The sequence below is a fragment of the Emydura macquarii genome, unplaced genomic scaffold (genome assembly GCF_026122565.2).
Source record: "Emydura macquarii macquarii isolate MOO-44397 ecotype Brisbane River unplaced genomic scaffold, CSIRO-AGI_Emac_v2 contig_756, whole genome shotgun sequence".
Classification (NCBI taxonomy): domain Eukaryota; kingdom Metazoa; phylum Chordata; order Testudines; family Chelidae; genus Emydura; species Emydura macquarii.
Window position 1 is genome coordinate 1 of NW_027130893.1, and position 13,929 is coordinate 13,929.

General features: G+C 56.2%; 2 non-coding genes across 2 annotated transcripts; both read right to left on the reverse strand.

Moving 5' to 3' along the window:
* Window positions 1-10,571: 10,571 nt before the first annotated feature.
* Window positions 10,572-10,762, reverse strand: LOC137149499 (U2 spliceosomal RNA). The gene has a single exon (XR_010918788.1). It is a non-coding gene; the product is annotated as a U2 spliceosomal RNA (small nuclear RNA).
* Window positions 10,763-13,228: 2,466 nt separating this feature from the next.
* LOC137149500 (U2 spliceosomal RNA) lies at window positions 13,229-13,419 on the reverse strand. The gene has a single exon (XR_010918791.1). It is a non-coding gene; the product is annotated as a U2 spliceosomal RNA (small nuclear RNA).
* Window positions 13,420-13,929: the final 510 nt, after the last annotated feature.

The window sequence follows — 13,929 nt, forward strand, 5'->3', positions numbered from 1 at the left end:
TAAAATCCGAGAGTGTTACCTTGATAGGCTGAAGAGATTTTGGGGTGAGTGGAAACTTCTGAGCCATTCAGGTGTGTTGGGCCTGGGGATCTGGACACAGCCTAGGACCCCATGACAAACATGGACCCAGCGGACAGGCTGGGAGCTGTGATAGCTGGAGGCTGAGGCACTGAGGGCTGGGGAGTTTCCCGGCTATTTGCACCCACCTGCTTGTCGCTCTGACATCCTGACCGCAGGGGTGTCACCGAGCCAGGTGCTGTCAGTCCTGGATTGGCCCATTGTGCCGGGGACTGCACAGGCTGGTAACGGAGGATGTGTCTCTGCATCTCCCCTGGGACACGGGGGGCTGTGTCATGTGGCCACAGCCCCGTTAGCCAAGGCTGGCTGAGCCGGGGGAGGGGCCGGCCTGGCTGCTGTAACCTGACATGGGCCGTGTTTTCCTGGAAAACAAACTGCCTCACACGGACCCTTCGTCTGCTCCGAGTGCAGCCCGGTGCGAGCTTGGCTCCATGGGGGCACGTGACTCCTGCCTTTGGGGAGGATGGGTGGGGGGGCACCACTGCTTGGACCGTGTCCCCGCCCTCTGCTCCACCCCTTCCCCGAAACCCCAACCACACTGCACCCCTGCTCTGCCCCACAGCCCACTTCTGCTCCGGCTCCTTCCCCAAGAGACACGAGCGGAAGTCGGGGGGTGGAGGGGTCTGAAGAGAGGTCTTGAGACCCTCTCACCAAAGGCACCCAGGGGGGTGGCACAAACTGGGAATAGTTCAGACACCATCCTTTCCTGCTGTCCCAGGAGAGCCCCTGCAGTCAGCCCCTCTGGCACCATTTGCAAGTCCTCACCCATGCTGATTCTCGGCTGCACCCCCAGCTCTCTCCTGCTGCAGCTGCCTGGGGAGCAGCTGTGCCCTGGGGCAGGGTCCCTCAGAGCACCGGGGCTGCCAGGTGGGGAGCAGGCACTTCCCTGATCCCTGAGCCCACCCTGGGCCTGTCTGGCTGGGTCAGGCAGAGGGTTTTGTAGACACCCGACTGGCTCCGTGCTGGGCCCTGGGTCACCCCCACAACTTCCCTCACCTTCCTCTGCCCTCCTTGTGTCTGCCCCTCTGCTCAGCCTCCCTCAATCCCCCTTGCCCCTGTCCTTTCCCTGGCTTTCCCCAACTCTTCTGATGCCTGACCCTTTCCTTCCCCCTGTGACATTAGCCAGGTACAATCTCGATTGTTGAACAGCTTCGTGCCCTCAGTTCTCCAGTCTGGAGTGCCTTTTACACTGCTTCACTGTGAGAACAGCCACTGGGCGTTCACACACAGTCTCTAGCATGTCACTTCCTCCCAGCTACACAGGAGGGTGCTATAGCCAGCCACTCCTGAGTTACGCTGCAGGAGACACCAGCAAACTCCCCGTCCCAAACTTTCCACCCAGAAATGTGCGTCTGGTTGCCCAGCGCTCTACTGGCCAACGCAAGCTGATAGAAAGTCCGTCATTTCATTAATAGAAAACGCTATGCACAAGCCCTGTTATCTCAAGTGAAGGGTCCCAAACACGTCAACCAAACACACTGGTTTAGATAAAACAAGGTTATTAACAACAGAATAATTTTAAGTGGTTACAAATAATGAGGCATAAAAGTCAGAACTGGTTACAAAGGAAATAAATAATAAAACACAAACTAACATTGAACTTCTCAGACTAAAGAAATTGAAAGCAAAAAATTCTCTCACCCCAGGCTTTTGCAGCTCATTGGCTGGACACCCCCAGCTGGGACCTCTCCCCAGGGCAGGGTTGTTTCAGGTGTGTCTGTTGCTGGGAGCAGAAAGGAAGGGAGGGGAGGGGAGGTATTTGTGGGGTTAGTTTCTATTCTTGTTTCCTTTACTTTTCTCGCCTCTTTGAGAAATATTTGCAGCTGGGTTAAGGCGACAGCAGGGCTGTGGGACGGGGACTCCAGCTGTGTCTGCCAATATGTCAATTTCCTGCTCGTCCCCTTCCGCCTGCCGAAGAACAGCTGCTCCCCAGGTGCTCATGGGTGTGATTACGCTGACACCTGGCTGAGGCCTTCGTTTGCCTGTTTCTGAGGCACTGGCTGTGCAGGCTTCTCTGAACTGAGGGATGCCGTTCAGGAGAATCTTACAACTTTTCACGTCACGTTACCGCACGCATTGTGCCAGGAGACCCACTTGGTATGAAACGTGTCATCGTCTTGTGAAAGGGTGAACATGAGAGAAAAGACAGTCACACCTGTGGGGACTGAATTGCATAGTGGCGTCTGCAGCACCACATGCACTGCCCCCCCACGTGGATAAAGAGGCAGCCTAGGGAGGGTTGACTCAGCAGCACGAGCCGCATGTACCTGTCTCCTTATAAGGAAATGAAGTGACCCCACCTGCTGGTGCATGGTCATCAACTGCCCAGGATAATTGTAATCACCTGATTGGCTGGTTCATACCTGCCTGGGAAATCAGGAGCACCTGGTTGGCTAAACTCCAAGCCATGACCTTAGAAGGTCATGCAGCAAATAGCAACCAATGGGGCTTAGCCTCTGCTGACCAGGGGAAACTATAAAAGTTCAAACCCAGGTGGCAGAAGGCAGAGAGGAATTGAATCCACCCGGCATCCTGCATATCCCCTGGTCTTGTTGGCTCGGCGGGCTGACGCATCTTCACTAGCCCGCTTCACTGTGAACTGATCACTCACAGTGGCTCTCTCCCGTCTGCAGTATCTTAAGCAAACGGCAACTGAATTTGGCCAGCATAGTATACCTGTATATAATGTTTGTGAGTATGGATTAACTGTTTTCTGTTGTGTTTGTCTTGTAACTTCTTTGGGGAACTCCAAAACTGGGCACCCTAGTGTCACATGCTGGCAGCCATGTGGTGATCCAGGAGAGATCACAAAACGCTAAAGTCTTGGGTGGCACATTTTGTCTTTTCGTGCACGGAGTTCTCCTGCCCTTTGCTATCTCTGTTTGCTGTGTAATTGCTTGCTGTGAAACTGTTTATTGTAGAATTAGAACTGTTTATTATAAGGATAGAATTGTTTATTATAAAATAAAGGGTTTATTGGTTAAGCAAACCCACAGAATCATCACTGTCTCGCTTAACCCCCATATCCCAAACCGAACCTATCAGAGAGTTTTTCTCTCCGTTTCCACAACACCTTCACTGCCCTGCCCCCGGCACCCACCCCCTCCCCTCGCCCCTTCCTTCTCGGTGCCCCTCTCCCCTCCCCTCCTTGCCCCACCACGCATGACTTCCCCACCCCTCTTTTCCCCATCCCCCTCTGCACCTGGCGCCCACCCTCCCCTCTGCCCTTTCCTCCTTTTGCCTGCCCCTTCCTTTCCCGCTTTCTGCCCCCCAACAGATGTCCACCCACCCGGCACCAACCCCTTCTCTTGCTCCCTTCCACCCTCTGATGTCTGCTCCTCCTCCTGCCCCTTTGCTGCCTGCCCATCTGCTCCCCCCACCCCACAGCGATTGCAGGCCCCTTCCCTTGGCCCCCTCTGCCTCCAGCTGTCACCCCTCCCCTCTTCCCTGTCTATCCCCTTGGTACCCACCTCTTCTCTTGCCCTTCCACCCACTGATGACCCCCCTCGATAACCTCATGGCACAAGCCCCTCCCCAACCCTCTGGTGCCTGCCCCTCCCTCGCACCCGTCCCCTGTTCCACCTTCCCCTTCCTTATCCCCCACCAGCCCCTGCCCCTCCACTCCCCACCTCCCTGTCCCCTGGTGCCAGCACCTCCCTCACCCCATCTGTCCCCTATTGCCCGCCCCTTCCCTTGTCCCCCATTAACCCTCTGCTGTCCATGCCTCTCCCATCATCCACCCTCTTCCCTCCCTTCACTCCTCTGACCCCCTGGTGTCCCTCTCTACCCTCACCCCATCTGCCCCCTGGTGCCCGCCCCTTCCCTTGCTCCCCATTAACCCTCTGCTGTCCATGCCTCTCCTCACTCCCTGTACCCTCTGGGTCCCACCTCTCCCATCATCCACCCTCTTCCCCCCTGGTGCCCACCCCCGCCTTCGCTATCCTCTGCCCCCATAATGCCACCTTTTGCCACACCCCTCTCTGCCCCCCTTGTGATCCCCTGCTCCATCATCCCCCCCATTCAACCCCCAGTACCTGACCCTCCGCCCCCTCTGCCCTCCTTGCAGCCACCCCCCATTCACCCCCCTCAGCCCTCCTGGTGCCAGCCCATCCACTCGCCCCCCAGTACTCCTGGCACCCACCCCTGCTATCCTCACCTTCTCCCCATTAACAACTGCCCCTTTCCTTGCCCCCTGGTGCCCCCTGGGGTCTGCCTTTACCCTCTCTCCCCTCTGCCCCCGGCACCTGCCCCTCCCCTCACCCCCCTTGTCACCTTGTCACCTGCACCTTCCCATGCGCTCCCTTTGCCCACCTGGTGTGCACCGCTGCCATTGAGATCCCTCTGCCCCGCCTGCCTGCCCCTTCCCTCACCCCCTCTAGTGTCCTGGAGCCAGCCCCACCTTTCACTGCCCCTCTGCCCTCTGGAGCCCACCCCTCTCCTCCTTCCCCCGCCCCTTGGAGCCCCCTATTCCCTCACAACTCTCTGCCCCCTGGTGCCTTCCACCCTCCCCCTCTGCCTCTTGACAGCTGCCCCTTCTCTTGCTCCCCTGTTGTCCCTGGGGTCTGCCCCTTCCCTCCCACCATCTCTGTTTTAGTGCTCACCACACCCCTCACTCCCCCCCATACCCCTGTAGTGCCTGCCCCACCCCTCACCCCCTTTGTCCCCTTGCACCTGCACCTTACCCTGCCCCATCCTTGGCCCACCTGGTGCCCCCCACTCGCCTCGTGACCCCTCTGCCACTGGGGGCTGCCCCTTCCCCTGATCCCCTCTAGTCCTCTGGAGCCAGCCCTCCTTTCACTCCCCCTCTGCCTCCCTGGGGCTCCTCTTCCCCCTTAGCCCCTGACACCCACCCCTCCCATCACCCCACTCTGCCCCCTGGCACCTGCCCCAGCCCTCGCTCTGCCCTCCGGTGATCACCCCTGCCCTAGACACCCCTGCTGTCCCCGGCTTGTGCCTCACTCTGTGCTCCTGGTCCCTGCCCGTTCCCTCCCCCCTGCACCTGGCACCTGCCCCACTACTCCTCCCCCACCCCTGGCACCTGACCCTCCTCTTCACTCCCCTCTGCCCCCTACAACCCATCCCTCTCCTCATTTCCCTGCCCCTTGGAGCCCCCCATTGCCTCACCCCCTCTGCCCCCTGGTGCCCTGCCCCTCCCTTGCTTCCCTGCGCCCCCTGGAACCTGCCCCTCCCTTCATCCCCCCTCTGTCCTCTGGTACCTGATCCTTCCCTTCCCCCACTGCCCTTGTGCCTGCCCCTCCCCTCTGCCCCTCCCCTCTGCCCCTTCTCTGCCTCTGCCAGCATCAGCCTGTCCCCTCCCCTGTCCCTGGGCTGCCCTCCCCTGCCCTGCCCCCGCTGACACCTTCCCACCCCACCCCTCCCACGCTTCTGCTCCCCTTCCGCTCAAGTTTGCTCACATGGGCAGACAGGCAACAACTCCTCCCCCTCCCCCCCCCCCAGTGAGGATGCAGGTTAATTTCCCTTTGATCCCCGTGACCAGCCCCTGCCCCGGCCCTGACTCTGTGACTCTCCCCAGTGGACGTGACTCTGGATCCAGACACGGCAAATCCCAAACTCGTCCTGTCTGAGGATCGGAAACATGTGAGACACGGAGACACACGCCAGCGTCTGCCCGACAATCCTGAGAGATTTGATCCTTGTCCCTGTGTGCTGGGTGCTGAGAGGTTCCCGGGCGGGAGGCATTACTGGGAGGTGGAGGTGGGAGACAAGCCTGACTGGGCTCTGGGGGATTGTAGGGAATCTGTGAGCAGGAAGGGGCAGGTCAGACTCACACCTGAGGATGGATACTGGGCCTTGTTTATGAGAAAAGGGAAATACAAGGCCTGCACCTCCCCGCCAAATCCTCTCCCGGTGAGCATCAGGCCCAGCCAGGTGGGGATTTTCCTGGACTATGAGGCGGGCGAGGTCTCATTTTACAATGTGACTGACAGGTCCCTGCTCTTCACTTTCACCGACACCTTCTCTGGGATGCTTCGCCCTTATTTCTGTCCTGGTTACAGTGCTGGGAGTGAAGACGCGGCTCCCCTGATCATCTGCCCTGTCCCAGCCCAGGCCGGAGGGAATCTCTGTCCCTGACAGCGACACCCGCAGCAGAGACTGTCCCCTCCCAGCGCTGAGCAGCCCCCAGGCCTGTGCCCAGGGTGGGTCTAAGGGCATCACCTGCCCCCCACCGCCCGCCCCTCAGTTCCCAGCACCAGGCCTGTCAGATGGGGAAGGGGAGAGGGGCAGAGAAAGGGGTTAGGAGGAGCCAGTTGCTGGGTTATGGGGACAGGGCAGGGGCTGTGTGGGTTGGGTGGGGGAAATGTCAGAGGTGGAGGCTGAAGGTGGGGACGGGGAGGCATCAGGAAGGGAAGAGCCCAGATGACATGAGGAAGACTCTGGGGGGATGTAATGAGGGGGGAGAGGAGAGAGGCCCATGGAGGAAGAGCCCCTGAGTCTCTGCCCATGGCGGGGAGTGAAACAGCCCAAGGGGGTAGTGCAGGGGCAGGGGTGGGAGCACTGGGGCCCTGCTGTACGGGCCGCTCTGCGCTGCAGCCACAGCCTGGGGGGAACTGGTCCTAGTATAATGGGAGAGTGGGGAGAGCTGGGGGAGGGGATTCGGTAGCTAGGGCAGGGGAAGGGGGGTGAGAGTGAACGAGGGGCCAGGCTGGGGGAGGTGGGACCTACTCTCAGGAAGGAGCCCAGGCAGCTTTTCCTCCCTCCCAATGTGTTTGCCCCACCCCGGTGCAGTACAACAAATGGCTCCTAGTACAGGGTGATACTGGTAGGAAATATGGACAGACAGCTACTGTCTTTTGCCCCTTCACAGTTTTTTGCCCCTCACCTTCACCATCCCCTGGCCCAGGGGTAGCAGATGGTGACTGACGGGGATCAGTCACTCCTGTCAGAATATACTATCCCTGTGAAATCTCAGTGTAAAATTTGGAGAGGAAAAAGAGAGATTGTTCTAATTTAGAAAATATTATTACTGTAACAAGGTGTCAATATGTTAATTTACATTTCAACAACATGCCTCTAAGCAGATTTTTGGAAATGGAATTAAAATTTATTTTTTGTCTTCACTCACATGTACATTGAAATTTAACTTCTCTAAACGGCGTCACTGGTATTTCAAGGGTGTCATTTCAAGAAATACAAAATATTTATCCTAACAAAATAATCATAGAACTGTCAGAGCGGGTTGTTCAGTTCCACATGTATCATAATGACCATGTGTTATAAACAGCCCAGATGGACGTGTTGTGCAGCTGCTCTCTCTCGCTCTACTTATTGCCTTCACTGGTTCTTCTTTGAGCCATGTTGCTCATGTCCATTCCACTATAGGTGTGTGCACACCTCCGTGCACGGTTACCCAGAACTTTTTTCCTCTTAGCAGATCCCGTAGGGCCGGCTCTGGCACTCCCTGGAGCCCCGCACACATGCCGCGGTATATGAGGTGCTGCCGCCCCTACGCCCCTTCTTTCCGCCCATGACGGTTGCTGGAGCTAGCCTTGCTCACAGCAAGTACTATTCCCCTTCTTTGGACTTGTTCCTTCTCTGAGTTCAGTTTCAGTTAGTTAAGTGGTGTTAAGTGTAGTTAGAGATAAGGCAGTTCCTGCTGGGACTTCGCAGGGTCAGGCCATGAGAAACCCAGTTGAAAGCCGTGCTGATGGAGGCAGCGCTTCGCCCGGTGTCCAAGCCAACCTGCTGAGCGCGCTGTCAGCACCGCCTGCAAATTGGCATCGTGCAACTTCACCGGTACCGAACAAGACGAGGAAGCAGCGCACGGAGCAGGACACTCTCCTGCGCCGTCAGTATGGGCAGGGTTGAGTGTGGAGATGCACCGACATCGGCTCATTGAGACTCTTTCTCTGGTGCCTGCATCTCCAGTCCTCATCATCCTTCAGGTCGGAGGCGTCGAGGGGGCGGTCCCTGGCACGGAAGGGTGCCCGTGACCGGGGACATACACAGTACCCCAAGTCCAGGGCCTCTGACTCTGATGATGCCTCAGGGTCTCCCAGGGCAGACACTCGTTGGGCGAGTCGATGCCCCCATAAAGTGCCAGAGCCCATGGCACAGTTAACCCCACGCTGGCCCCAGGGACAATGGCCATAACAATGGCCTTATTGGGCCCCATGGAGTCTCCAGGTGGGACCTGGTCCGCAATCCATTAAATCTTCGGGGGTGCAGTCCATGCCTTTGGTACCGGGAAAGGCCCATCGGTGTCTCCCCTGCCTGGTAAGTATGAGTCACTGAGTCCCTGCCGCTACCTCTCAGCACATGGTGGGGCGCGCCTCGGCCCCCTGCAATCCCCGACTGCCATCCCCGGCTGCCAACACCATGGTCCCGGCTGGCTCCCTTCTCACCACCAAGCCTGTGGGGGGGTGCCAAATGGGCCTGGATCGACTGTCTGCTCCCGCTCCCACAATGCTCCGCTCGCACCTAGATCTGCACACGCACCTGCACACCTGGCTCCTCTGGCCGGACCCCCCCTTCCGTAGCAGAAAGTGGGCAGAGAAACTCTGGAAAGTTGCTTGATGGCGCTATTTGAAGCTGTCAAACAAAATCCATCCGAAATGTCGCTGCACCAAATTTCCTCCGCTTCTGCCTGAGACTCATTCTGGAGAAGCGGGGACAGGGAGCGAATCCGTTACAGGGAGGGGCGGGGAATAGAGAAAGGTGGAAAGTTAAGAGCAGGGGGAAGAAAGAAAGGGAAAGGCAATGAACAGACAAAAGAAGCGGAGGAAGAGAGCAAATGGCTGGGCAATCGGGTGCCGTGGCAGCGGCGACCCTGCAAAGCCGCGGGCCGTTCCCTGCACCCCAGCCCTCCTGTTATCCTGCCTGGAAGCTGCTCACATTCAGAATATATTGGTTTGTGCCTTTGGCTGGTACTGGCATTGATGACTCAGTGTGTGTGTCGGGTAACACGGATAAAGTGGGCTCAGTGTTTGTGAGCTGGTGAATGGGGCTCGACTAAATGGCAATTAGAGATTAATCACATGTGGATGGCAAGGGGTAAAATAGTTCCCAGCTTTCCACTCGCTATAATCTGCAGCCAGGACGACTGAGACTGCCGAGTGCAGGACCAGGAGCTGGCCGAGCACTTCATGAAACACTGGGTAAGGCCGAGGTGCCTGGGGACCCCACTGGGCACAGGGCTGGGAGCCAGGACTCCTGGGTTCTGTCCGGCTCTGGGATGGAAGGGTGGGAGGAACACCTCTGCCCTGATCCCGGCCAAAGTGTGCTGTCAGTCAGTCACCCCAGGTAAAGCCCCAGATTCGGCCATTCCTAATCAAGGGTCCCCCCAGGATGGGGTCAGGCCCATGGCTCGGGAGGGCAGCCCCTACTCCCAGGCACCCAGCGCGGAATCTGTGTGTGAAAGGCCCATTCCCCTGTACAGCCCCGCCCTGTGCTCAGGTGTGACAGATATCGCACCCGGGCCACGTCTGTGTGGCCAGTGTGTTGGAGGGGGGACTGTGTGCCCAGTGTGTTAACGGGAGGGGGGGACTGTGTGTGAGTATGTTTTGCTCTTGGGGGGGGTCACCAGTGCTCCCCTGGGAACTAACAACAGTGGGGGCCCAGCCAAGCCACTGAAACTGTGACAGTTTTATTGGTCAATGCCAATAAAGGCTGATGCCCCCCTGCCCCCTGCCCGGAGACACACACACATCATCCAGTGTTAAAACATGCCCCTGGCTACAGTCAGACCCTCACACCAGCCAGGGCAGAGGCTTGTGCTGGAATTATTAGCAAGCCCCATTGAGCCCGGCCCGGCCCAGCAAGGAGCTCGCTTAGCAGATGCTGAAACATGCACCGGCCCGGGGGGCTGTGCTGCCCGCAAGTGGCTCCGCATCCTGTCCGGGGGTTGGGCTTCCTAGGTCAGAGCCTGCAACATCCACAGCCCGGCTTGCCTGCTGCTCCGTGTCTGCGTCCCCAGCCAGGCAGAGCGGGGCACCCCCTCCTCACAGCCCAGCTGCTGTGGGGCTGGAAATGGCCCCCGCCCCCAGGACAGCGCCAGGCTCGGCCAACAGGAGCTGCTGAGCCAGGGGCTGTAGGTGATGGAGAGACCTGGGGACCAGCCTGGGAAAACGGGCTGCGTGCCCCAATCCCGGAGCCCCTGGATGGCCTCCTTGGCATCAGCCCGGGTAATGGAGCCGCTGCCCTCGCCCTGCTGGGATCGGCCTCAGGGACAAAGCTGGGGGAGCACAGGAGTGAACGCTGCAGGGGAGAAGGCAGAGGGTGGAGGGGGAATCAAGGGTCCCTCCTTGATCTCTCTGGGGGTGGGGTGGACAGGAAGGGAAAGGGTGAACAATGGAGCATGGCTGGGGGGACCCGAAAGGTGTAGATAGATCGACCCTTCTAGGGGCGTCTGTCCCCCAGTTCTGAGACGCAATTGCCTCTGTGGTGGGAACAGGCCCCAGTACGGTCCCAGGAGGGAAGGGGGTGGGTCATAGACAAGTATTTTCTCTGTTTTTCACCAGATTGTTCTCCCCAAGGGAAGATGCACCATTCCCGGAAGTACTGCAGTACCAGGCTGATGCGCGGAGTGGATGGAGCAAGCCCCTATTCCATCTCCATTTTAAATATCCATTTAATATAGAGATCTGAGATCGAGAACATCTCAGATATTAAACTGATAAGAACAGATTTAACAACTTTTATTAAAAATAATGTTTAAAAAAATGATGAGGTATGGAGCTTAAACAAAAGTGTTTCTCGACATCCAAGCACAATGTACAGATTACCAGCAGGTACAGAGTTTGGTTGGAAGTTGGAGCATACAAGGAAAGCATAATCTGCGGTATCCCGGGGGGAGGGTAATAGGTTTGACAGTTAAAAAATACAAGCAGGCGGGTAAGAGGGTACGTTGTTCATACAAAAGTTACATTGAAGCGTGGTTTGTAGGAAGTAGAACGGTAATGAAAGTGGGTTGTACCCTCATTGAGTGAGAGTTATGGTGTAGATAATCCTTCAGGACATTAAATCTATCAGAGAAAGGCTTTTGATTCCCATCTCGTCGCTGATTCACGATGGCGCTCCAGCCTGTTCGTCTTTATACTGTCGGTGTCCAGTGATGTGCTCCATGTAGATGTCCCTGGAGCATCTGATGGTGTCCGACTCCATGAGGCACCGCATGAGCCAGGAGTAGCACCAACCGATTCCACAGGCTCGCAGCACATGCTCGTTGCAGGGGTCCCAAGCGCCCAGCGCTCCGATGATCAGAGCCTCTGTCACCACCTCGTAGCCCTTCGCTCTCAGGGTGTCGGCCAGGGTGTCCTTATTGTTAGAAATAATCAAACAGATTGTCCTGGGGGTGGATTGGGGAGATGGAACCTTTACTGCCTGCTCGTTCCACCTCCACGCCGGGAGTGAGCAACGAACGGTTATTTTACAATCCTTTTATCCATAACAGTATGTAAATGTATACATTCCCAGCCACTCCCCATAGACCCTTATTTGGTTATATTAATGCCTACAAAATGAATATTAATTTCTACATAATGATTACAATTATACCCGCCCATTTGTTGTTTACAGGGTTATTGCACAGAGAACAGGCACGTTACCTTGAAACTTACTAATATTCTTTAAAATATGCTGTATGCAAGGGAGGGAAAGAAGATAATGCTGTATTCCCAGCAAAAACCTTGGCAAGAGGGAGAATAGTGATTTGTTAGTTTCACTCCTTACGGGAAATTGCTAGAAAGGGAGGGAAAGAAGAGAGAGAACAGACTCTAGCTAAACATTCCAACAAATAAGAAAAACAAGGTTCACCTGTGCCATGAATCCATTCCCTGTAGCTTAGGCCCAATTACTTGTCCAGCTTTTAACTCTTCACTCTCCTACACTTATGAACTCAGGCTTCGCGGAAGGCCTGGGTCCTGTTTCGAAGGGGATCATGACGTCTACCATGACGATATTTTTCTGCTCCTCGTTGGTGATGACGACGTTTGGCTGCAGCCAGCTGTCGCTTCCGGGGACGGCGGAATTCACTGCGACCTTCCCCAGGTGCGGCGGGATGGCTTTCCCCAGGCGGTTCTGGATGGCGTTGTGGTGCAGCTGCCAGGCTCTGGAGAGGAGCTTGCAGATGCAGAGGACGGGGATCAGGGTCTCATTGCTGTAGCTTCACTTCCTGCAATGCTTATCCCGGTTCCCGTGGTGGACGGCTCTGTTCAGCGGGACGCAGTTGAGCTGGGTTCGGTGGATGAACCTCCAGTCGGTGAACTGGGTGAAACTGCCCCCAGGGAGGAAGTGGTTGCAGGCGTCCCACTTGCTGGTCAGCTCGAAGGCCTTGCCTTGGTCTGGCTTTCGCTTTAGGTTTTCCACATATAGCATGTGGACGGTGGCCTTCAGGGTCCTCTCCAGCATGCCCCTGGCTACCGAGGTGATGGAGGTGTCAGCAGTCCTGATCTGTGGCACTAGGACTCCCAGCTCCTGACACTATTCACACCACTTCCAGCAGCAGCCAATGCGCTTCCCCTGGCGTCGTGCGGCATTGCGAGCGCGGGTCCAGAGCAAAACGATGTCGCCCCCGTCCTGTCCAAATTCGCATTTAATCAGGCAGAAGGCGTGAGTGATTACCACAATGTCGCAGAGGTCACCCATGCGGGGAACATTAGCGCCACGCTGCCTGTGAGAGATGTAGATCAGCTCCTTGCTGGCTCTCTGGGGGAGGAACAGCCATTTCTTTACCAGCTGCCTGATGTTGTTGTCTGCTCTGTTGAGGGGCACCTTCGCCATGGCGGATCCCCTCAGAACGAACACCCCCCACCATCAGCACCACCCTCAGAAATCTGCCCTCTCTGTGACTCCCCTACACAGCGCACCTCTCCCGTCTGGCTTCAAACTCTAGGAGTCTGACTCAAAGGGCCACAACCTCGCTCTTCTTCTGCTCCTACAAACTCTGCCTAGTCTGGGCAACACATTTGCAGAGACTGTTCCCTAAATTAAACCCAGATGCGGGGAAAGGCAGGGAACCGCAGCTCTTTCCTGTTGAGAAACCAGAGATTAAAGCCCCACAGAAACCACTACTTACTAAACTACAAAAAACAAGAAAGAAGAGTTCAATTAACACTTGAATACATCAAAAGACCACAAGCACATTTGCACCACAAATATTTCCTTTGTTTTTCACCAGATTGTTCTCCCCACAGCAAGGTGCACCATGTCTGGAAATACTGCAGTACCAGGTTGATGCATAGAGTGGATGGAGCAAGCCATTATTCCATCTCCCTGTTCTAAAAACCCATTTTATACAGAGTTCTCAAATACAGAACATGTCAGATTTTGAACTGATCAGAACAGATTCAAAAGTTTTTATTAAATGTAAACTTAAAAAAAAAAATTAAATATAGAGTTTCAGCAAAGAAGTTCCTGGATATCTAGGCATGATGTACAGATTATCAGTGGGTACAGAGTTTGGCTGGAAATTAGAGAATATAAAAAAGCATAATCTATTGAAAAACTACCTTCATGACCATGGTATCTGCCTTATCAATTAAGTATGAATTGCTAGGCCCCCCACTGCCATTGGCCTTCGCTTCCCCCACACTCTCAGCACACAGTGGAGCCCACCTTGGCCCTCCCACAATCCCCTTCCCACCGGCCCTAACCGCTGAGAGCTGCCCCACCATGGGCCTCAGCTGCACCCTTCTCACCATTGAGCCTCGGATGGCCAGTTGGGCCCCACTTGGCAGCCCACTCCTGCTCCCACAATCCTCCACTCGCACCCAGATCTGCATACACACCCGCACACTCCCCTCCTCTGGCTGGGCCCGCCCCTCGCCAGTCCCAGCTCTTCTTCCCAACTCCTCCTAGAACTGGGGTTCCCAAACTTTTTGTCATCACAACCCC